This window comes from Bombus huntii, chromosome 7, assembly GCF_024542735.1.
Source record: "Bombus huntii isolate Logan2020A chromosome 7, iyBomHunt1.1, whole genome shotgun sequence".
Taxonomy (NCBI): Eukaryota; Metazoa; Arthropoda; class Insecta; order Hymenoptera; family Apidae; genus Bombus; species Bombus huntii.
Window position 1 is genome coordinate 1377150 of NC_066244.1, and position 24496 is coordinate 1401645.

A 24496-nucleotide genomic window follows, 5' to 3' on the forward strand; every position below is an offset into this window, starting at 1 on the left:
CGAAGGAGAACAATAACGTAATTATACATTAATTTCCTGTATAAACTTGTCAAACATAGAAATACCAAAAAAGAGAAAGAAAGAAACCGTAAATAACATATTAAACTGGATAAATGCAATGGAATCCAACACATATATATGTCCTACAATTTTTTCATATTAAGAAGAAAACAAGGGAGAAAAAGAAGAAAAAAGAAATTAAAGTCGTTACTAAAGTCCAGTAATTTCCTCAGATTTAAAAAAGGACAAATCAGAAAAGAAAAATTAAACGGAATAACTGAATGACTAAACTCGATAAATGTAATATAAACCAACGCGTTCTTATATGTAAGTGCCTTACACTTCACAAACCACTCAAACCCAGAAATTTCACATTCAAAAAAAGAGAACAAACATTACACGAGACAACGATCAAGCTACAGTGGTGTGCAAAAATTTTGAAGCTCTAACAATAAATCAGATAGAGTTTTCACCTAATATTGTGAAACAAATATTTAAAAGAATTTTAATTAAAATTAAATATAAGAACATGTAAAAGGGTAGAGCAAATAAACACTATTATTACTTAAAATTCTTTAAAAAATCTCTCTTAGAATCGAAATTTCTTGGACAAAATCTATTTAGCCAAAAACTTTCTCACAATACCATATAAAGCTTCCTAAATTCAATATAAATCATCCTAAAACAAGTACAAATCTGTAATCTAAAAGAATTTTAACTAACATATAATATAAATAACATAATAAATGCATAAAAAAAGTAAAAAAAAACAGTACAATTAATGAACAATATCATTAAATAATAAATACTAGTACTATTAAAACTTTTGTAAAACCTCGCTTTTGTATATACATATAGAAATAAAAAACTCTGTCTTGCTAGAAACTTTCTCATACCACTGCATAAACTCTTCTAATCCAATATAAGCTGTAATCGTAAAACAAAATTATGAAGAAATCTAAATCTAAAATCTAAAAGAATTTCAACTAACACTGTATATAAATGCTTAAAAAAAATAAAAGAAAATAGTAAAACTAATAAACACTATTCTAACTTAAAATTCTTTGACATATCGCTTTTATACAAATACAAATAAAAATATCTATCGGACGAGAAACTTGTTCACTCCACTGCATTAAACTCCTTAAATCCAATAGGTATAAATAATCGTAAACAAATTACTGTAAACGCGTCCGGAGTCGTGGCCGCGCGCGTATCATATCGGGGCGGCCTGTGCCGGAAGTTCCGCGCGCATCGCAACGAACGAAGATTTACAGCGTTGCACCGCCGACATATCTCGGACTCCGGGTCGCGGCCGCGTGACGGAATCCGCGCGGCTCGTTTTCAAGCCTGGAATATCACAATCCGCCACACAACCCGACCCAACCCCTCGCCCAAGTCTTTCACCAAGCAAAACAAAGAGAGAGACTGTCCCAGTAAAATAGAGCGAGAAAGACACCCACTAACAGTCAAATAGAAAGAGAAACCTTATAGAAAGAAAAAGAGAGAAACCTCTATATAGGAAAGCACGCGCGAAAATTTCACTGCAGTTTGGCGAAGGTGGAACAAGAGGGGTTGCACACAAGAGGTGGGAGTATGGACGGTGGTGGAAAAATCAGCACGTGAAAAATCGCGGCACGAGCGGCCGTTGGCGCGGCTTTCTAGATTCTCTATACGTCGGAGCAACAAGTGTTTGCTGATATCGCGTATCAGTGCTTGGTTGAGTGGTGGGGGTAGATTGGAGGCGGAACACTCCGCCTACAGGGGGTGGAGTGTGTATGTTAAGCCCCCGGAAGAGCCCCTGGCCCCTCGCTTCCGACCGCAATACCGGATCCCCTTTCTCACAGCAACGAACCCCCGTAACACGCCGGGGGAAACTGCATCCTGTCGCGTTCCACGCGAGCCTCTAATCTCGGGGAACTGGTGGCTGCGGCGTTGGCGGCGGTACTTGGCTTTTGCGCTTCTTTAAGGGAGACGTGACGGGATACCCTTTAGGTGTAGAAAGAGAATAGGAATGAGAGAGTGCAAGGTGTATTTTTCGCGTTTTTTTCTAGGTTAGGATGTTTAAATTTTATTTTCGAAGTTTTTACTGGGTTGGATGGAGCTATTACGCTGCAAACTTTTATTAATTGAAGTTTATTTTGGGAAATTTGCCTCGATGGGACTGTTATTACACTGAGAATTTCAATTCAATTTTATTTGAAAACAGTTGATTGGGTTGAATAATTTGATAATTGGACAGGACTGTTACACCGTAAACTTTTATTAATTTTTTACGTTTAATTGGACTAGATAGAATGTTGCATTGTAAGCTTTCATGAATAGAGTTTTATGTTGGGAGATTTGGCTTGACACGACGCACTGTTCCATACATTGGAAGTTTTCGTTTTATTTTGAAAGATTTGACCGGAGTGGATGATTTGACTGGGTGGGCCTATTACACTGGAAACATTCACTAATGTGGTGCCTTCGTGTAGAAAATTGACGTCTAATACGGGAAATTGTATTAGTAGATTGCAGGAGTTGTTGCAAATTTATACCTTTAATAACTAGAGGAAAATAATGGAATCAGAATAGAAAAATGTATACACCAACTTGTTATAAAACAAGTATTGGAGTATTTTATATATTTTTACATATATTGTAATGTATATTCTACAAATTTTTTCACTTTTTAATTTTCTATAAATGCAGAAATATGCGCAGTCTATGTATTAGGTACATATAGTCCTATGGATTGATTTGACTTGACGCCAAGCTTTTAAATTTGACATTTTGAAAGGGCACACACGTTTAAGACAGGCAACTAGCTAGTGCAAGAATTTTATCCAAATATGTTAAAAACCGCAGAAGAGCTTTAACAAAACTTTGCAATCTGCTTTTTAAAAGTAGCGTTTTTAACAACACATGAATATTTTACGCCTGGAACAGGAAAGTTCCGTATATTTATACGATGACTATTCATCACTAAAAAATTTCTGTGCTTTATCAGTAAAATACAACAAACTACTGTTTATGCAAATTTATATTTTTATGAACACAATTAAAAAAATAGAACTTAAGTGGAGATGTGTTTTATCTATTGAAAATCATAACGAGAACTCTATTTTAGATACAAGCAGATACATTTTAGATTTTATACAATTTTCTGCATTTTGTGCATTTGTGTATCTGTAAGAACGCTAAACTGGTAGACAAACTTTGATTGTTTTTTTCTTTTTATATTTTCTTTATATCGAATTGATTTAACTTTCCTACCTACTTTATATCTATATCTTGACGCTTAACAATTCAAAAAATCTAGTACAGATTTGCAGTTACAGCAAAATTCCGTTTATATGAACTTATCAGAAAATAAATATATATATGTGTAATTTGTACACTGTATTTGTTGGATACAATAAAATACTGTTTTGCGCCTTTCTTTGTATTCCATACAATAAGTCTAATAAAATTTAAGTTACAATATCTTTTAAACCAATCAACTTTGATCTGCCATAACTTTTTGCATCAATAAGACTAACTAAAATATTAAATAATCCGAGATAAACAAAACGTTCTGTATTTATAATCCAAATTTATACGATAGAAGACCAATTATTCTTCCCATATATAACTATTCTGTATAACTGTTCATATAATAGAAATTCATATTCAGAGAAGTAGATAATTTGAACCAATAAGAATTTACTTAATACATTGATTGTTGGGCCAATGTGAGTGATTTTTACGTGACTGAAATTTTTTTTTTTAAACTCGTCAATCTTTCCAATGCTGTTTGAAAATCATTTGCACGTGACATAGATGTGGTGTCCACTGATGGTGTCCACATCAGTGGGCACCATCTGCCTCCGGACCAACTAGGCCGTGATGCCAATGTGACGTCATCAGTAAAATTTCGTTCAAATAAATGGAATTTTATTATAGTTTTATCCGATTATGTTCAATTGACAATTTGTCGTCAGAAATAGCATAGTTGCTCATAGTAGTAAAAGAAACCATCTAGAAACCATCGAGACTTCAAGCTGTTAAGATCAATGATTTCCATAAACTACAGTGGTTTCGACAAGTATTTGTACACACTCTTATCTTTCAATAAAGTGCTTTTAATTAAGTTTAATTGGGTTGGCAGCTAAGTGACTGCGGGTTTTGTCATTACCATCTAATGACAAAATCTGCAATCACTTAATTGCCAGCCCAATATATCCCATGTTCCTAGCATCGAATGTTTTTATAATTCATATAAACTACTAAATGATAATAAATCTTTAAATACTTAATATACGTACACCTATTAGTTGATTAATTAGTATGTAAATGCTTTGATGAATATAGCGGCGTATAAATATAATATATTTATACTTCATTTATTTATATTTTAGTATAAATAGAAATACTTTTTGTAGCTAATATAAATCCATCATTTTTCAATGGATCTTTCAATACATCCCAAATCAATCTACTAAAAATACTCCCCTTCCTAAGAAAGGTACACAAAAACAGTGAAACAAACTTGTGTTCCACGAGCTCACTGAATATTCGCAGGAGTTGGATGAGAGTGCGCACGGGCACAATATGCAGCTGAAAATGAGCGGAGCTTTAATAGAGATGCGAGCACAGACGAACAGAGACAGTCAGAGAGAAGTCAGAGAAACAGAGAGTCACGCATACGCATGTGTGACCATCAGATTCATATATCTCCGAACTCCGAGCCCAACCTGGTGTACGCCCTTATGTGAATGTCGCGTACCTATCCCCGTCTAGGCGATTTAACCGTCCATACAAATAGGTATGCATGTATACAAATACGCATAAATGTACTTGCATATAATGGTATACTTTCGTACATAATAATACAAACATAATAACGAAGTATTTACATAATAAAATAATACTTTTTTTTTTAAGTTTCCGGATTATAAAGGTTCTACTATACCTATTTATAATTGAGTTTCTCAGAAGGTAAACTGATAAACTTCACTTTTTGTTAATTTTTTGATTCTATACGATTAATATGTAATTCTAAAAAAAAAAAAAAAAAAATTCTGCAAGGTCATTTGCCGCAAGGAAATGATATAAATAATGATAAATTCCAAGGAAAATTTGAAAAACAGTATTTGCAATGTCGCCGGCTTTCTGTATCTTTCAGTTTATAGAGTTTATCAATGTGGCTTTTGAACGATTACAACTCTGTTGTATTTCCTATATTTTTTTCTTATCTCGATACAAAGATACAAAAACGTAGTAAAAGTGCAATTGCCTCTTCTGATGTTTTAATTTCTTTGAAACCTTTGAAAATATTTAAGAGCTATTTAAAAGTCAGAATCCTTTTTTATTTAAAGTAAATGAGTTCTCTCTTATTTATAAAATAATAATATTACAATGTATTTGAACGCTCACCTCCTAGTGAGACACAGTTACCATGACTACATTGATAAAATTTCAAATTAATCTAAAAATGTATATAGAAGTTACAAAATATTTTAAATACGTTTGTGAAATATATACCTTCACTAAATATCATGTAGCTTCTATGTAGAATTTCAAATTTCTTTCACATTTTATCAACAAGATTAATGATAATAACATTTCGCCGTGGTGCTGAAAATATTTCGTAGAACACACGTAATATATTCACAGAAAGTTTCTATAGATATTCCAATAGTTTCATGATCCACTGTATATCGTATGTAGTACAAGCATAAAACTGTAGTCTTATAGAGGTCTTTCAATTATACAGTTTCGAGTCAGCAAAATTCTACTCTACTTGTATTAAAATAATTTGTCTCTAAATACTTGTGGAGGGTAGTGTACTTTTGAGCAGTAGTATAGTCAGTTTGCGCTCGCGCGTGCACGCGGAGCGTAATGCCAGAGCGGCAGAAAGCATAGATCATGGCGGATGACGCATGGTTGCATTCGGTGTGCCCGTCGGTCGACGGGGCTCGAGCCCCGTCGCCAGAGGGATGGAAATGCGCGGATGAAGGATAGGGAATGGCCGGGTCAACCGTGATACGGCGCAGGAACTCGAGCAGGGGGTGGGAGAAAGCATTTTGGAATGTCGTGGCTACTCCCGGTCACGGGAGATCCCAGGACACGTCCTTGTCCGGCAATGCACGCCTTGCACTCTCGGTCTTCTCTTCTCCGCTTTCCTCATCCTACTCCGTACGCATAACTAAATTTCTTGCTTCCTTTTCGCTTCCACTGCGACGATTTCGGGACACTGTCTGGTCGATTTCCAGAATTTCAGTCGGAGGTAGTTTCAGTAGAGATAGTTATAATTTTGCAGTTCTGTGTAGATAGACAGTGGCTCGTGCATTTGAACATTTAGAGGACGCTTTTGTGAACATGCAAATATTATTATTAAATGTGTTATACAAAGCAGCTTATTTTATTAACCCCGTAACGAGCAGACGTGAATATTTACGCAAATCCATATGTTTATAAAAGCAAATAAAGGGATAGTATGTAACCAGAAATTTGTTTTACTTACTAAATATTATAATAGGTGCTGAACCTTGCATATTATGCGTGTAGATTCTGTACAACCTTAAATTCGCCATAAATGCATAAAAATCTGCTTGTCTATTGTAGAAATGAGAGATAATGATTATGTTATTAAAATGTTAAACGAATGGTAAAATGTATAGAGAAGCTGTAGAGATTTAACGTTCAGAAGTTCGTTCTAAAGTATACATATAGACTAACATAAACATTGAAACTTAACACCAAAATTAACAGTTTTATCAGAGACAAATTACATTTATCGTTAAATATTCTCAAGTATAATGTTTTAGGTTTAAAGTGCGTGAAAGGATTCAATTTAACATATTTTGTATATAGATAATTAATTTCTTCAACAACGTCCATCTCCGAATCTACTACTAAGTATCATTTTATCAAAAAATTTAAAAAGCCACCCTACATCTGTCTTCATATAACCCACTAAATCTACTACGCTGTTTACTTCAAACATAAACATAAATCAACGCCATGCAACCGTTCTCTTTAATATTATTATTCAAATGGAGTGTCACATCCTTCAAGAGGTGCAAAACGGTTTGATAGATCTTTCATGTGTTTTTGATAGATTTCATCGGAAAATATAAACAAATCGCCATAGAGTACTGTAGCAATGCGTGCATACTATGTAAATCATATTACACAAATTCAAGTTCTTCTGGAGCTTTTTTTCCCGACCAAAATCAGCCTTTTGAGCATACAATTCGTCGAACTGTGCAGAAATTCGAAGAGACTGGCTCGATTTGTAATGCAACACGTACTTATCAACGTTCAGCTGGCTCTTCTGAAAATATTGCTGATGTACGTGATAGCTTGGAAGGAAATCCAAACCTATCAATTTCTCGCCGTTCATAACAATTGTGACTTTCGCACGGTACGGCCTGGTATATTTCGCACAAGAACTTGTAATTACGCCGTATAAGATTCAATTCTATGAGCCGTGAATTCGCTAATTGGGCTATGGAGAAGTTACTAGCTGTTAACAATTTTGGGAACAAAATCATTTTCAGCGACGAGGTCCATCTTTTCCTTGGCGGTTCTCTAAAGAATGTTCGTCTATGTAAACGATGTTTGGATTTAAAAGGATGGTGCCATATGTTATACATCGAACGAAACAATTGCTTTAGTAAAAGAACAATTTTATGGACGTTTGACATCTCAATTTCTTAATCATATCAGTGATGAACAGTATTTCCCATAAGAAACCACTTTTCAAACAAACCTGCCACACCATTCATTCGAAACTCAAACAGCAATCGACAGCATTAAACCAATCTCTCCAGCCATCCCCTTAAAAATCGTGGGGCACTCGAGCGGCATGTCCCGCCGCTCCTATCAGTGACATCCGTAAATCGTTCGAAGCAGCTTTATCCTTGAGCAAACACGTCATAGAACCGCGTATCCGGTTCTTGGTCCCTGGGGGTGTAGTAAATGGCGTGTTCGTGGGTAGTAGTGGCTTTGGCTAAGCTGTAAATTTGGCGTATAACCATTCGGGGGTAGCTCTGGTCGAGTAGGCCAGCTTTGCCAGCTCCCGTGGGTGGTTGTGTGCCTGGTAGGGATGGGTACGTGTCTATGTATGTGCGTGAGGATGTATGAGGAAGGGTGAGACAGGAGATGGGGGTCGTAGAAGCATTCATAGCAGGGACCAGAGGGTGGCTTCGGTGGAATGCGTCCCGTTTAATATCGCGGAACATTATATATCGCCTCTCTTGTCCCTACGTTGCCCGTACAGCACGATATAACACGTACAAACACACATACACGTGGATCACACGATCCACCTACGATCCCTTGGCGACATTGACTCGTTCTACGTTTTTCCGACATATGCATGCGCTACGAAAACTCGACGAATTTTTCCTGCTGCGTTTATTCGCGCCCTGCAGGATTTTTTGAGTGCGTCGGATGGATGGCATTGTGATACCGCGCGTGGGCCGATTTGAATGAACTTAGAAACTTTAATACATTGTTGACCAGGACTTATGCAGAGACGCCTGTGGCTGCCTATTTTTCATGCCTGACAATATTGGAATATCGCCAAAATGTTTGTATTACCAAAATTATTAGACCCGATGCAGACAAGTAACTTTTGTTCGTGCAATATCGGTACAATCATGCCTGTCTTCGTTGTTCTTAATTGGAAATACAGAGAAGGGCATATGATTGCAACGACAGCATGCAGACAAATGTCTCTCTACTGCATCGGGCCTTAATCCTACAAATTTTTTTATATTACTATTCGTTATATCAGTCTATTTTAAAGTCTTATAAGTTTTATATGATCCATTCTGTTAATGACACAAGTTTGCATGACAAACTACCAAATCTAAGAAGTCGTTAACAAAAATTGATTCTGTAACTTAATTGTCACTTTGGGTCTTGTCAACCAAAATAGTTATACCTATAAAATTTCCTAAGTTTTGTAAAATACTGTATTTAATCCACTCTGGAGTCCACTGCGAAAGTAAAAGAGCATTCTTCGGCACAGTTAAGATTATTTTCACTTTCAGTATTAGAATCAATCATTAAGGTTTTCTGTCCTTTTGATCTCTCTAATATTCACGTCGTTTGTATCAGGATTATATTTTGAAGAACTTTCATCTTTCAAATTATTAGCATTGTCGCTCGGGCAATCAGATAAAGCATCAGTATAAAATTTACTAAAAATTTCTTTTTTACTCAAAAATTCGCGATACACCATTTTTGAAAATTTAATGTTAACAAAATTGTATTTATAATATATAACAGATCAGAAAAGAGCCTAAGAAAACAAAAGGTAAATGATAAACAAAATCGTAAATTCTATAATGGAAATTTTATCAACTTTAAGTTTTAACAACTTCGTACGGTGATTTGTATCTTTCTCTAAACACGTTTGAATACGTCACACTCAGAAATATTCAACAATATTCTGGTAAGAAAAGACGTATCGATACGTTTTCGATCAACAATGTGTTAACAGATGAGCAATCATGGACGAGGTATCTCGCGACACAACATCGTTCGTACGATGTCGACGAACGAGTTATGCCACGAGTTTTTCTGTATTTACTTGTATGTCTGTATGTACTTATATATGTGTTACTTATAGATATGTACAAGAAGAATAAAGAAAAGTATGTCTTTCCACCGCCATGAGGTTTCGTGAATTGATATTTTTTTGAATTAGGACTCTCATCCTCATAAATAAAGAGCAAGATATCTCGTTCAGTGGTTGCGAAGCGATGAACGTATGAACCGGTCGGTTCTTATAGTAGCTTCTCATGATAAAAATCGTGGAAGAGTTGTAGAAATCTTCAAAAAAGAAAAACATACTAATTACTGAACTATCAGATGTTTATGCATGTTAAGTATAGAACAAAATACGTATTTAAATATGAGTAAAAAATATGTGAAATATATCAGTAATATAGAATCATTAAATTATAAATCGAAACTACATATTAAAAAACATAATTACTATATACACTGTCACATACATTTACAATAAACTGATTGCTTGCTGTTCATTATAATAAACCGCGAATATTTATGCAGTCTAAGAAGTATGAAGATTACATAAAATATATTCAAAATATATTGTCATATCTTTTAGTAGGTGAAAAAAATCTTTGCTTAGATTTTACTTGTGTTGATAAAAATACTTATCTGCATAAATATTTGCAATCTAATTGTAAATAATGGCAATAAAAAATGTCTAGTTAGTTCTTAAGGCTCCGTATATTCCAATTTTTCGCGAAATTTATTTCACAAAAATGATAAAATAACGATAATTTTCATATTATTTCTTTCATTATAAATTTACCACTATTCACACGCTCCGTAACTGTCGCGAGGTACAAATGAAATTACCATAAAATATCAAGATTACATCAAAATGCTTCCACGTTGCAATTAAAACAGCGTGCTATATTTTCGTCAACGGTGCGAGAAGATCGACGCTGAAATGCAATTGGTCGATGTCAAAGATACCAAAAAAGGAAGGCAATAAGCGAGAGAGAGAGAGAGAGAGAGAGAGAGAGAAAGAGAGAGAGAGAGAAAGCCAGGATTGGCCGGTGTAACATGAATGGATATTATAATTTTCATACCTTTGTGAGAGGAATTAAATTACCATTCACAGGATATTATGGCGACGATACTGAAGGTACATAGTAGTTTTAATATAATATAATTAAATCTACGTTTAACCCACATAAAGGGATATTCTCGTTGGAAAATACTCCAGGAAATTAATTATTATCTTGATGTTGCGCGCTTGCGAGCTATCATGCCGTAAAATTTATTAAGAGGCGACGCTTCGCGGATCTATGCGTTGATAAATATTACGATATTTACGAAAACTTAAGTAAATTTGAAAAATCATTAGGGAGTTATCAGTAATCTTAAGAATTATCATATAATTTGAAATAATAATATAATGTAATTGACAATAGTCTCATCAATTTGTAATGAAATTAATTCTTCTCTTTCAATCCTGTTCTTTCGTTCTTCATTACCAGAATCTTTTAATTCCAAGTTTTTAATGATGGAATCAAGTCTAATATGTATTGAAAAATTTAAATCAAATTTAATACCTAAGATACGTTTCACAGGGTTTAAATACTATTTGTAAGGTATAATGGTTCGTTCATTGCATCACTTACATAAGTACTCATTTTCGTAAGCTCGATTTTCGGATCTCGGAACGAGTACTCACAAGTTTCGAAAATTTACTTATAATCACTTCGATATTCAAACGAGTCGAAGCCCCTGCAAGTAGCGTTAAAATCATGAGAGGTAGAAACGCATTACCATTTCATTGAATTCTTCTAACAAACTTAGGAAAATTCTACGAATTATAAACGATAGGTAAGATTCTTATAAAACGTAGCTGAACATTTGCACTTGTAGTTATTTAAGAACTAGAAGACAAGACGAATGATTTTAAGCGAATGGAAAACTTCTAGTAAGAAGCTGGTAACGTTTCGAATGTTTCGAACCTGTTTGAGCAGTGGTCGATTCTACTTGGTAGTGCTTATTTTATTTCTTACAGTACTTAGCTAGCACTTAATTTTGAGTCTACTTAAAAGTACTGATTGTTTTTAGAAATGTTTATGGAAGGTTCGAATATAATCAGCCGATATTCAAATCTCTTTACGACGTAGGTAAGTACTTGAGCCTATTACAACAAATCTTCTAACACGATAAATGCACCTTCGCAAATAATTTTAAGAAATTTTTGTTATTATACGTATACGAGTATTAGATGGAAATCTTGCATGAATACAAAATTCTGATCAATTAATCGTTTCCTTCATAATTTAAATTAATTTTTACGTTTCGCATAAAAAGTCCTAATATGTACTTATCAATAGGAGTGAATGTTGCGTTCTTTATATAAGTAATTGATCCTAACAAATATTAGCATCGTAATAGGTGAAAAATTTTATGAACAAAACAAATCGATTTTGACCTTTTCGTCATTTAATATCGAAGTGATATATGATTTAGTATTATAAAAATGATATCTCGCGATCTGTTATTAAGATGAAGCATAGTGTCTAGTCAATTGTCTACAGTTATTTGTACCTTTTGTTACTTGTTTTTATCTAAGAGTATTTAACTACGATCAATATATTTCGTTGTATATATTAGTTTAGCTTATACAATACCTTCATTTTGTATAGCTCATATATGTAAACTAAATGATATTTTGTTTCAGTACGTTTTATTTTATCTAGTCTATACTTTTTCCCCAATATACTTCATTGTACAGGTTTTGTAGGTTAGTTTATATATTGATGTTTGAGATATTCAGAAGTCAAATCCATTAATTCTATTTTCTGTAAATCTTCAATTAGTAAAATCAGATTATGATATTGGTTCATTCTTTGTATTATTCTCCAATAATCATTTTATTATTGTTATGTATCGTTTTATTTATTTGAGAATCGATAAAGAATAGCATATAAAAATATCTTTTAGCGTCATTTGTAATCATCATCAGAAAATCATACATGATTTTGAAAATTTAAGCTAGCATTAAGTTACATATTATTATATCGTCAACGAATGTTATAAATATGTAAATACGTATATGTAAGAAGTGCATAGAAGGCAAAATTCAGGCTTGACTGACTTGATGTTCACACGATCCTTAATTTTACTTAATTTTAAGGCAAGTTTGTTTTATTCGATTAGTAAATTGCCTAGAAGATAGATTTCGTCCTCAAAAAACGAGATTATGTAACATGAAGTACATATATAATTCTTCGAAGGAGAAACTTTCATAATTGAGTGCCAAAAAGTTTAGTTTTTCCAAAATAATGTTATAGGTACGGACAATCATCCTAAAAATCTTCGTAGATCGTATAAATATATTATTTATATTAAATTAATACATATTTATTTCTTGTTACTATTATGTCATAATGAGAAACTATAACAACAATAAAAAAAAAATAACAGAATGATCTTGGTACGGAACGCTTTATGATTTCAATGAAAATTTGATGCATTTTATTTGAACGAAAATAACCTTCTTACAGGATGTTCTGTTTTTATAGATGATTGCATACATTAACAATTATTATTCCAGAACATTATAAAGGACTTTTACTAAATATATATTAAAATACTATCGTACATTTAAGGAGTATTAAACAAATACTACAATGTAAGATTAAATCGTAATGCTTTAAAAAGTCTCACATTTTATAGTAAACGGAAATTCACACGCATAACAAAGTATGGGTTAAATTTAAAATTTATGCAACTCTGAAAAAATGGTACTGGACCTTCTATCATTAGCTGACAGTATGATTTTATTAAATTGCTAGGAACCAGTCTAAAGGGTAGATTCTCGATGACCTCTAAATTATTATGCTCAAGATGAAAGGTCTCTTATACGTTTTATATCGTCGGCAAATAAAAACGGAAAGTACTTTCGAGGAATTGATAAGAAAAGAACCAGAAGAAAAAAAGAGACTCTATAGAGGCAATATCATGACGTTGATTCATGTTTTAAGGTATTATACTACACCGGCAATTAACACTTTCACTACCAATGATGTAGTACTACGTCTTTCAGGTAAGTAGAACGAAAGTTGAGAGCCGTCGACTTTACCTTTTCACCATTTGAGAGCTTTTAAGTTAATAGTGCATCTTACCTCGAAATGTGAAGGCTAAGGATGCTCTATATATTTACTATGTAAATATGTACCTTTAATCGGGAAACAAGATATTCTTCCTTGAATTTAATATTTACCAAAATTTATAATTTTTTAAATTTGTTAAATTTTAAATTGTGTTTAAGAAAGTGTTTAATTTCAATGTTTTAATTTCTTAGTTTCTTTATTTGAACATATTAATACTTCATATTTATTAATTTGTAGAGTATTAAGGTTTCAAAATGTTCTTACTTTCTAATATAAGACATTCTTCTTTAAGTTGAATATATTTGACACTTTTTAATTTATGGATCATTAAAATTTTCCAATTTCTCAATTTACTTCTCCGTTGAATTTAATACATTTCATATTTATAACTATATATATAATTTAGGTTTTGAATTTATTAATGTAAACGAGTAATTCTTTGAACTTAATATAAGTGCTTTATAATTATTCATCTGTAGATAATCTGGTTTTTAAAATTATTCAATTTATTACTGTAAACAAGACCATTCTTTTTTTAAACTAATCCAATTAACATACGCAAGATATTTTTCTCCAAATTTAATAATTTCTTATTTCTCTAATCTTAATCTAATACAAAAGACTAATTCATTATATGCATAGCTTGCTCTTGAATAATTCTTATACATTTTCTCTTAGGTATTTTTTATACTATATATATTTATATTAAAGATACTTCTTGTTTTTCTCATTTTATTAAACTATAAAAGGGTTATTCGAGACTGCCCTTTACGCAAGACTAAGCAGAGCGTAATCTTAAGAAGCGTATAATCTTGAGAAGTGGTTCTAACGACGCTTATCTTTGAATTATTAAAGGGTAATAAGGTGACGTGCTCTAAGTACACGTTTTACGGGTCACATGACACAAGGGTAAAAGAATGTTTTCCGCTTTGACAAGATGTCGTTTAAAAAGAAGAAGAAGAAGCAGCCGAAGGGTTTGCGCTCCGTATGTGCTACGTACGTGATGCTCAAGATACTTTACAAAGTGAACGAGCTCCTTCTCGAGGACTTCCTGTAAGGTGAGAATTCTCATCGTCTGTGCGTTCTTCCGAGTTGAACTCGGTGAGGATGAACGTGATAAATGGGCGAAAATGATAAATAGTGTTATTATCAATCTATTGTGTTTATTATAAATTTATTACAAAGAAAATTTCCATTATAAATTGGTATTAATTTATATTAGTATTAATTACATAAAGATCTATATTACAAATTGACATTATTTGTTTATTATCATAATAATTATAGAGGATGATCTATGCAAGTAGAATGAGTCATTTTTCTTTTCTAGTTGGACATAGTATAATTGTTAAAGCGAAAAGAAATCTAAATGGCATGAAAAGTCTATTTTACAAAATTTTAAGTTAAAAATTAACTTTACAAAACAAATAGAAGTTCATCCTATTAATCATTACATTGATTTTATTAGTTCGGCAATTATATAGGATGATTCGAGTAATTCGAATAAATTGTGACTCGTTTTAGCTTGGAATTAGAAAAAATTGGTGAAGGAAAACCACAAATGGCATGGAAAGGCCAACTTTGCACTTAAAAAGATTAAGTACAGTTTTATTTTATTAAAATAAAATTTTAAATAGAGATGCGTACTTTTTTATATAGGTATACCGACTATTCGGAATATTTTGTATGAAGAAGGTTGGGTTAGATTATGTTTATTTTACACTTAATAAGAGGACATGATAAAGAGTTTTATTTTGTTAATTTATTAATTTTCTATAATATTTATGCCAAATTACATTTCTTACTTCTAAACAGACCTTCAAATTTGAATTTCGAATAGTAATTTAAAATTGAATTAAGTCAAAGTCTGATATATAAGGATTAATTTAACTTAACATACTAAAGTTATATTATGAAAATTTTCATTTGAATCTTTTCTTCTATAATATAATATTGCGTAATTTATTTTCCCTGTTTGTATACGTCATTTCTATAAAATATTGTACCATATTTATTTAATAATAAATTTCGAAGCACAATAAATACTTATCTCATTAAATTTGATATAAATACTTTTCCTATACTCAGCCTTACAAAAATCTATCATCCACAACCATTTAAGATCACTGGAGCCTCATCTATCCGCCATCACGACTATAAACCGCGTTGTCTATAAAAAGGCTAAACATCTTTCCCCTCGTATCCCGCGTTATTTCATTATACAGTGAAAAGGTTCAGCTTGACTCGAACCTCCCCTAACACTTGAATTATCCGCGACACAGCTCGCATTCAGGCTGGCAAACAGCAATCAAAAGACGGCCGATGCAATTAGAAGAGCATTAAACACGCGAGAAAGTGTCCGTCCCATCGCTAACGTTCGCTCTTTTACCTCACAGAGAGACAGTTAGATGGAACAAAAACTCGAATGGTGGGGAGAAAAAGGGAAAAGAAGAAGCGACGCGCAGCGAAGAGCCGTAAAAACTCGAGAATTCAACTGGCAAGTGGGGAAGGTTAATTTCCTGGAGCACCCGATAGAAAAAAGCTTGCTTCGAGGCCACAGGTGCATTCATTCAGTGCATGACAGTAATTAATCTCTCCCTGGCCGTTTCCCGCTTTTCTCTGCCACCCTCTTTCTCTCTATCCAGCCACTGTTTTGCCCCTGGAAAGAAGGAGAAAAAAAAGGAAAAAGTCGAGCCCAATTCGCGCCTCGTTTCCTCGCATATATCCACTTGTTCGCGGCCACATGAGCTTCAACAGTGATTCACCTACTAGTACGATTGGAGAGGGAAACCGTGAAAAGATAGACAGAGAGTGACGCATGCGCACTTCGCAGAAGAAATAATAAAGGTACTCGAAAGGTTCCCCGCCTCGCAAGTTATATCTCGAGTCGTAAGTTTACAGTAGGTCGAGGCTAAAGAGAATTGAGAATTGAGAAGGGGTGGATAGAAATCTAGAAAACTGAATTCAGGATAGTCTCCGTCTTTCTTTCTTTCTTTGTTGTTTCTTCTTGTTTTCTTATTCGAATTTCCCGGATTATACAACTGGTACTTGTGACGCGCGATGGGATGAATTTTTATTTTGACAGTTTGATTCTTGGTGACGTTCTTAACGTAGAAATTCTTTATTGAGTTTGTTCTATTTTTTTGAGTTTGTTCTATATTTCAAAAGTTTGTTCTATTGAAACAAAATGGATCACACATAATTCAATAAAATAATATAAAACAAATAATGTTGTGCATCTACTATTTCCTTGTAAAACGAAAGAAACTTTTGGGACAAACTAATAGCATTCTACTTCAGTAAAGGAGAGATTAAGAAATTTTATTCGCGAGAAAATGGACTATTATTTTTAGGATTTATTTTTTAATTTAATTTTTATTACTTAGGATTAAGTTCTTCATGTGCAAATTTTTTGATATCTTATCGGTAAAAATGTTTGAATTTTTATAGAATTGGAGCAATGAACAAATATATATATGTCGGAGATGAGAAGACACCGGAGACCTTCCCTGGAACTTCGGGAAAATCCGTAAAATTGTAATTAAAGTTTACAGTTGTAATTAAACAATTTGCCGTCATTCTACCCAATTGTACTTATTTGCGATTTGTGATAATAAACTTGGGCTCAAGGCGACCATCCGTCGTTCCTTCTTGAGAGTATGGCCTTCCTGCCGCGACAATGGGCAGTTAGGGGCGATATGCCCCTCTTCTTTGCATTTGTAACAGGACACCGTCGATGATGTGGCCCCTCGGGTTTCTCCTGGTTTTCGTGTGTTCTTCCCTGGCTCCAATCTGGCCCTCTTGCGGCACTCAGTTGCTTTATGTCTCATGTTGCCACAACGGTAACATTTGCCCCAATAGTACGATGACCTGCTTCTTTTGGCTTCAGGGCCCGTCGGTGGATTTCCTAGCGAAGGTGTTGGCTGACCGGCGTCAGGAAGAAGTTTCATTTCATCATGAAATTGGTCCTCCGTTTTGATATTATTCGCGAGTGTTAGTCGTCGAAAACGTTGATCTCGGGAGCTCAGCATATAAAGGGCGAAGGCATTGATTAATTCGGGCGTCGTTAGATCTTCCAACTTCATTCGCAGCATGAAACGGACGCGACTACCATAAGCTCCTGGGGATTCGGTCTCTGACGGTTGTTCTCTGGATATCTTTATTAACGTCGAGGCTGCTGTCTCTTTTCCACCAAAACGTGAAAGGAATTGTTCCTTAAGCGTTGGCCAGATAAGCTTTCCGCTGCGCACTATTTGTGAAAGCCAGTGCACCGCAGGACCCTCTAGGGCAAGATTTAAGAAGAAAATAACGCACTGTCTTGTAATAGGCAGTCCCGTATCATCAGATCGGTACCTGCGCACCACCCGGTTGGATCGGCGCCCGTGACTGCGGGGTTAAAACATGGTAACGCTACATTTGTAGCTTCCGTACTCGGCCTTTGCACTAGCGTCTGAATTAACTCGCGCATGATACTCATATGCTCTTGGGCTGTTATATCCGGCGCTGATCCCACTTCTGATGTCGAAGAAACGTCAGGAATAGGGTTGTGGGCGTTTGATAGATCTTCATTGGAATTGGCCATCGTTGTGTTATAACGGAGGTACGGCCTGGTAATACGAGTATGGATACTACCGATTCGACAGTCAACCGCGGTGGTTGGGCACTTGCGATGCTAATGATGTTGGTCTTAGGTTCGATAACGAATCCACGGTCAACGGGATGATAGATATACTTGCTCACACAATCTAACTCAAATGTGTAATACTCACAGATCGTAAGGCGCTACTCTCTTCGTCGATGAGATCACAAGAAAGAATGACTTTTCGTCCCAATGATGCCACAGAGGAAAACTATGATGGGGTGTGTCTAGGGACACGAGATCATCGGATTCGTCGAGTATAGCCCTCGTTCGGAAAGTAAGGGAAATTGACGTCGCTGTCAATTGGTCAATTTGGAACAAAGACTGTCTGTCCGTTTGAAGAACCTTAATTACCAAAAAAACCCAGGTTTTATAGCGGGTCCTCAGGCTAACTGAACTTGTGCTGTGTAAGTGCCTCAACATCTGGTATTTATTGTGTCCAAAGGAACCTTTGGAATGTTTTACTGTCAAGTAATACCCTCTATGGGTATTTCTTTTAATGGGGGTCATACTATCACTCCACACCTTTGTTAGACGAAGCGCCCGTCCCGTTGACCGCGGCTACGTTCGGCGACGGAAGGTCGTCTTGAGCCCAAGTTTATTATCACAAATCGCAAATAAGTACAATTGGGTAGAATGACGGCAAATTGTTTAATTACAACTTTAAACTTCAATTAAAATTTTACGGATTTTCCCGAAGTTCCAGGGAAGGTCTCCGATGTCTTCTCATCTCCGACATATATGTAATTCTATAATATACAAATTTATTAATTTATGTTTCGTGTATACATAAAGGAGTATGATAAGAGTTGGTTGATTTTGGACCTTGTTGTCAACGATAAATTTTATCAGAGTATGTTTCGATATCTTTTAAAGACTATGAAATGCATAATTTTTTATCCTGTAGGGAACTTATAGAAAATAAACGAAAACTTTGAAATATTGCCTTAGCACGTTTCTCTCTTCGGAAAGTGATCTATCAGCCAAATAATTACTCCCAATATATAGTAGTAGGTAAATTCTTTCTAGGTTGATGTCACACACATGCGACAAATTATGAAATTATTGTTATGTGAGAACAAGGACCCGCGAATGCCTGCGAGCCTTTGGAATGGTCAGAATGTTTTATGACACAAAAATCCTCCATAATAACTAACATTTTTAGTACTAACCTAATTCTATTCTATCTAATTCTTTCCTATTTACACTATATTCACCTTTCCACCATAAAGATCCATCCTTTACAAAAAATATCATTTCCATTAAACGTAACTCTATCACTCGTGCTATGTAGCTGGCGCTCCCAATAAATCCCAGTAAAAGAGCATCATCACCACACCATCGACAAAAGCGACAAAACGAAATAAAAACTGGCTGTTCACAGTTAGAGACCATGCGGTAGGTCGCCATTGACGCTAGAAACAAGACGGGAAACTGAAGAGCGACCTCGCGTCTCCCTTTCTGCCTCACTTCCATCTTCACACGTATTTTTTCAATCCTTAATTGCGATTCCGCCCAACCTGGCAGGGAGAAACAGGAAGGGAAGAGGAGCAACAACGAATGGAGACTCTTCAATTAGCGGATCGTCGCGACGATGACGGTACGCAGGTCGTTAATACGCTTTTCCAACCGTTAATGACCAACTGAATGGAACTCTCATTCCGTATGTCGTCAAAAAGAATCGGAGTATCCGGTGCATTCGCGCGCGTTTCCTCGGTTTTCGGCAGCTTTTCAACCGTGTCAGTTCGCGACAAACCTGCGGAAAACCGATTAGCGAAGCAATTACCGCAGCAGCTAGTTCGTTACGCTAAATTAGAACGAAATAATTTGTTTTCGATGAAAAGAATCTTCGTGGAGTTAAAGTAAAATTCGCTTACGCGCTCTTTAATGTGGACACTTTTTCTATGGTCCTCTTTTGGGATTGTCTCTCTTTTATAGCTGTTGAATTATGTCTATGTGTGTTTTTTTTATATATTATGATTCGTTCGTTAACGACGTCATGCGAGGTTGCGTTTCAGTTGTGGGCTTTTTGAAGTTCACTTTTCGACTTGGTTGCTTGTTAGATTGGGGCTAGCTCAATTTAGCAGATCAGATTTGTTTTAATTGTTCCGTTCATATTCATATATATGTCGGAGTCAGGTTGGCATTTTGGGGCGTTCGATGAACCTTTACTTACTTGACCGTCGCGAATGTAGCCAATCTCTATCAATCGTTCGGAGGTTTGGCAACCGAAGATAGAAGAGACCACGAACTTGTATTGTTATGATTTGTATTCTAACTGCTAGTTGCATTCTGTGAGTTACCAGTCGGAACGTAATGACACAACGGATCATTTTCGATTTCGTACACGGATGAGTCTCAGTTCGTTGGATCATTTTGCTACGTTGGGTGTATGAGGGGCGCCGGGCATCGCACTGGACATATTATGGGGGCGCAAGAGGTCACTGTGACGGGTCAGAAGCGCAGGTGCATCCACAAATGCGCAGGAGGTCACAGTGACGGGTCACAGGCGCCGGTGGCCACAGTATTTCTGATGCGCAGGAGGTCACCGTGACCACAAAGTGTATCCACAAATGCGCAAGAGGTCATGGTGACGGGTCAGAAGCGCAGGTGGCCACAGTGGACGTACTACTAACGCGCGGGAGGTCACCGTGACGGGTCACAGGCGCAAGTGTATCCACAAATGCGCAAGAGGTCACGATGACGGGTCAGAGGCGCGGGTGGTCGCAGTGGACGTATTGTGAAGGCGCGGGGCACCACACTGGATGTCCGACCACAACGTGGTGTCAATGATCCTCTGAGGTCCGTGTACTTGTATCGTTATCATCACCGTCGTTGTCATCACCGCAGACGTCCAACTCAGCGGGAACGCTACTTTCCGGCATTTTCCTTAGTCTGTCGTGGCTGTCTTTATACGATCTTTTGCCGTCTAAGGTTTCTAACGTATATCGATCCCCTTCTAAAATCTCTGCTATCACAAATGGACCCCTGAACTTGGGATCTAACTTCGTCTGATTTCTCTCTTCGTTCTTTCGTAACACAAGGTCACCGAGATTGAACCGAACTATTCTAGCTTTCCCTTTGTCAAATCTGTCCTTGTCGTATGTGGCACTAGTCTCTATGTTCCTTAGGGCTTGTTGCCTTACTTCAGCGATGTCTATTATCTTTTCTTCGATACCATCGGGTACTATCAGGTCATAAGGTCTTACTGCTTTGCCGATTAGTAGTTCTAAGGGGCTCGACTTAGTTAGGCGGTTGGTGGTGCAATTTAAAGCCAGTTGTATTTCCCCGATCGCATCCTGCCACGACCGCCCGGTCGTTTCTACCGTTGTAAACATACTCTTTAGCGTGTGCATCATACGCTCTACCTGTCCCTTGGCCCTACTCGCACTGGTTGCTATTAAGTGAAGTTTAATGTGTCTATCTTGACGAAAATCTTGAAATTCTTTGCCCGTAAAACGTCTTCCTTGATCCGCTATTATCCAGCAAGGACTGCCGAATAAAAATATAGCATACTAAGGGAATCTATTTTACGAGTATGATGCAGGTATGCGAATTTAGTGAAGGCGTCGGCCAAAACAATTGCATATTCTTTCGAATCACTTTTACTGCTTAGTTTGCCCGTTAGGTCCACGTGAACTGTATGCCAAAATATGCTGGTCTTAGGAATAGGGTGTAGTTCAGCTGGTATTTTACCTGAACTAGCCTTCGAAGCTCGACAAGCATGACAGTTCTTAACGAATTTACGAACATATTTCGCCATTCCTTCGAACCAGTAATACTCGTACAGTTACTCAAGCGTTTTATCCCAACCTAAGTGCGTAATCGACTGTTGCACATGGTTAATAACGGGCCACCTGAAACCTTTTGGGACAATAGGCAAGGAGAGAGTCCTGCCTTTTCTTTGTCTTTTACGCTAAAGGGTACCAGATCGTAATTCAAACGCATTTGCGACATCTTCCGCGAGCTCATCGTTTTGTAGTTTAGTGACGATTTCTGAAATTTGAGGATCCCGACGTTATTCCGTTAACAGCCAATCTTCTGAGATCTCGGTCAGATTAATTTCTTTTCTTTGACTTTGACTATGACTATGACTTTGACTATGATCAATGTCTATGGGATTCCGCGGAAAGAAATCTACGTGAGCCATTCGTTTACCTTCTCGATACACAATGTCAAAATTAAAAGTTTGTAAGTAAGTTTCACCTGATTATTAGATGCCTACAAGGAACTGCACCCAGTGACAACAAGAAATTCTCTTTCATGTAATTAGTGGCGAAAATGTTTAGCAGCGTTTAACAACTGCTACCGTCTTCAGTCCATATGAATGATACTTAGATTCCGCAGGGCTAGTTCTTATACTGTAGTATTCTATTACTCTATTGTTACCTTCCGTCTTGTGCATTAAAATAACCCCATATCCATCCGAACTAGCGTCTGTATGAAGTTCTATCGGATAGTTCGGGTCGAATGCCATTAACACCGGCGCGTTGGTCAGGGCGGAAATTACCTTTTGCCTTATTTTTTTCATGCCTATCCGTCCAAGTTATGTTTTTATTATCGGAAGTAAGTGCATACAAGGGTTTCATTACCTGTGAAGATTTAAGGACGAATTTTCGGCAATAAAAGGCTAAGCCTACGAACTGGCTATGCTGTGTGACGGTCGTTGGTTCAGGTAAAAACTCAAGGTTTGTATTTTACCCGAATTGGGGCGGAACTCTCCGTTATGACTTACATGTCCCAAATAGAGTACCGATATGTTTGGGAAAGAGCCTTTAGAAAACTTAGGAGAAAATCCGGCATTTACGGGGGTATTTAATACGGTGTACAATCTTTCTAGAGCTTGATTTGTGGAGTAGGCAATACTTAGAACATCAGCAAAATAGCCAATAACGTACGAATGGCACGTTGGCTGCTGTACGTGTTTTCAAAGGAATCTCAAGAATGATCTCTCGTTTCGTTGGTTCGCAACATTAAAATCACAAACCGCTGTTGAGTACAATGGAGAAAAGCGTGGTACAGCTCACTCTGACTAAATGGTTTCTTATGTCACCAAAATTAGAAAGGATCGAATGGTACAGAAGACTTGGCATGCGATTACTTCCAAGGATTTCTATGGTAAACGCTTTGATGGTTTAAAAAGAATTGCAGCCAGGAAGAAATTAGAATATTCAGACAAGTATTTGTTGAAAAATTATTAGGGTTGTCAAAAATGCAAAATCCTTGTTTTCGATGAAGTCAGCGTAATATCGCCGCTCGGAACAACGATTCCGAAAGAAACGCTAGACGCGCATGCAACCATGCTATGCAAATAAAAGACGTCGAATGGACCGAACAACGGCACAAAAGAATTTGAAGAAAACAACAACTTATTGTCCAAATCGCCCAACGAGGGTATGCAATGCCGTATATTTCCTCGAATTAGGATGAATAAGGATTTGGCGAAACCCGCTGGCCATGCCCAGACTAATAAAATATCTTGCTTTTGTAATCTCGCGACTTGATCCGCAATAAGGGGTAAAGGTTACCGATCCGGGACCGCATTTTCATTTAGTTCTCGAAAATCTACCAATCATCTATCTGAACCATCTTTCGTCTTCGCGAGTAACATAGGACTCGCGAACGGCGAGTTACTATGCCTTATGATAGTTGGCTCTAATAAATTCGCTTATTCTCTCACGTACTCTTCGGCGCTCTTCCTTGCGAAGTCTATTAGGACTTCTTTGTACGGCGATGTTAGGATCACTTAATTGTAGTTCTAACTGGCCTGTATTTACGCGAGTACGTAGGGAACCCGTAACGAATGAATCTTTGAATTTTCGAAAAGAAAGATTAATCAACCTTTATCACTACCCCGCACGCCATTGTCACTTCATTAACATCGATCTCGTCTTCGGCGGTTTTATTACAGGCATTAATTATTTGTCTTACACATAGCGAGGCTATTCTGTGTAATATTACGTCAAAACCTTGACTTCAAATTTCACAATCAATCGCGATATCATATTTTAGAATAACTATCAGTGAGGACATGACGAATTTATTTCTCGTCCCCCGCATTACAACTATATCAATCGTTCTTTTGCCCGAAAATCTCAAGACTACGGATTCTTTAATCAGTGAACACTCGGCTCCAAAAATCGGGGTAAAATGGAAACGACTCATCCGGATGACTTGATCCATCTGTTGATGTTTCCACTAT

General features: G+C 36.1%; 1 protein-coding gene across 9 annotated transcripts in view; it reads right to left on the reverse strand.

Moving 5' to 3' along the window:
• Window positions 1–24496, reverse strand: part of LOC126867249 (protein scalloped) — a 341496-nt gene that overhangs the window by 82793 nt on the left and 234207 nt on the right. The window lies entirely within an intron of this gene.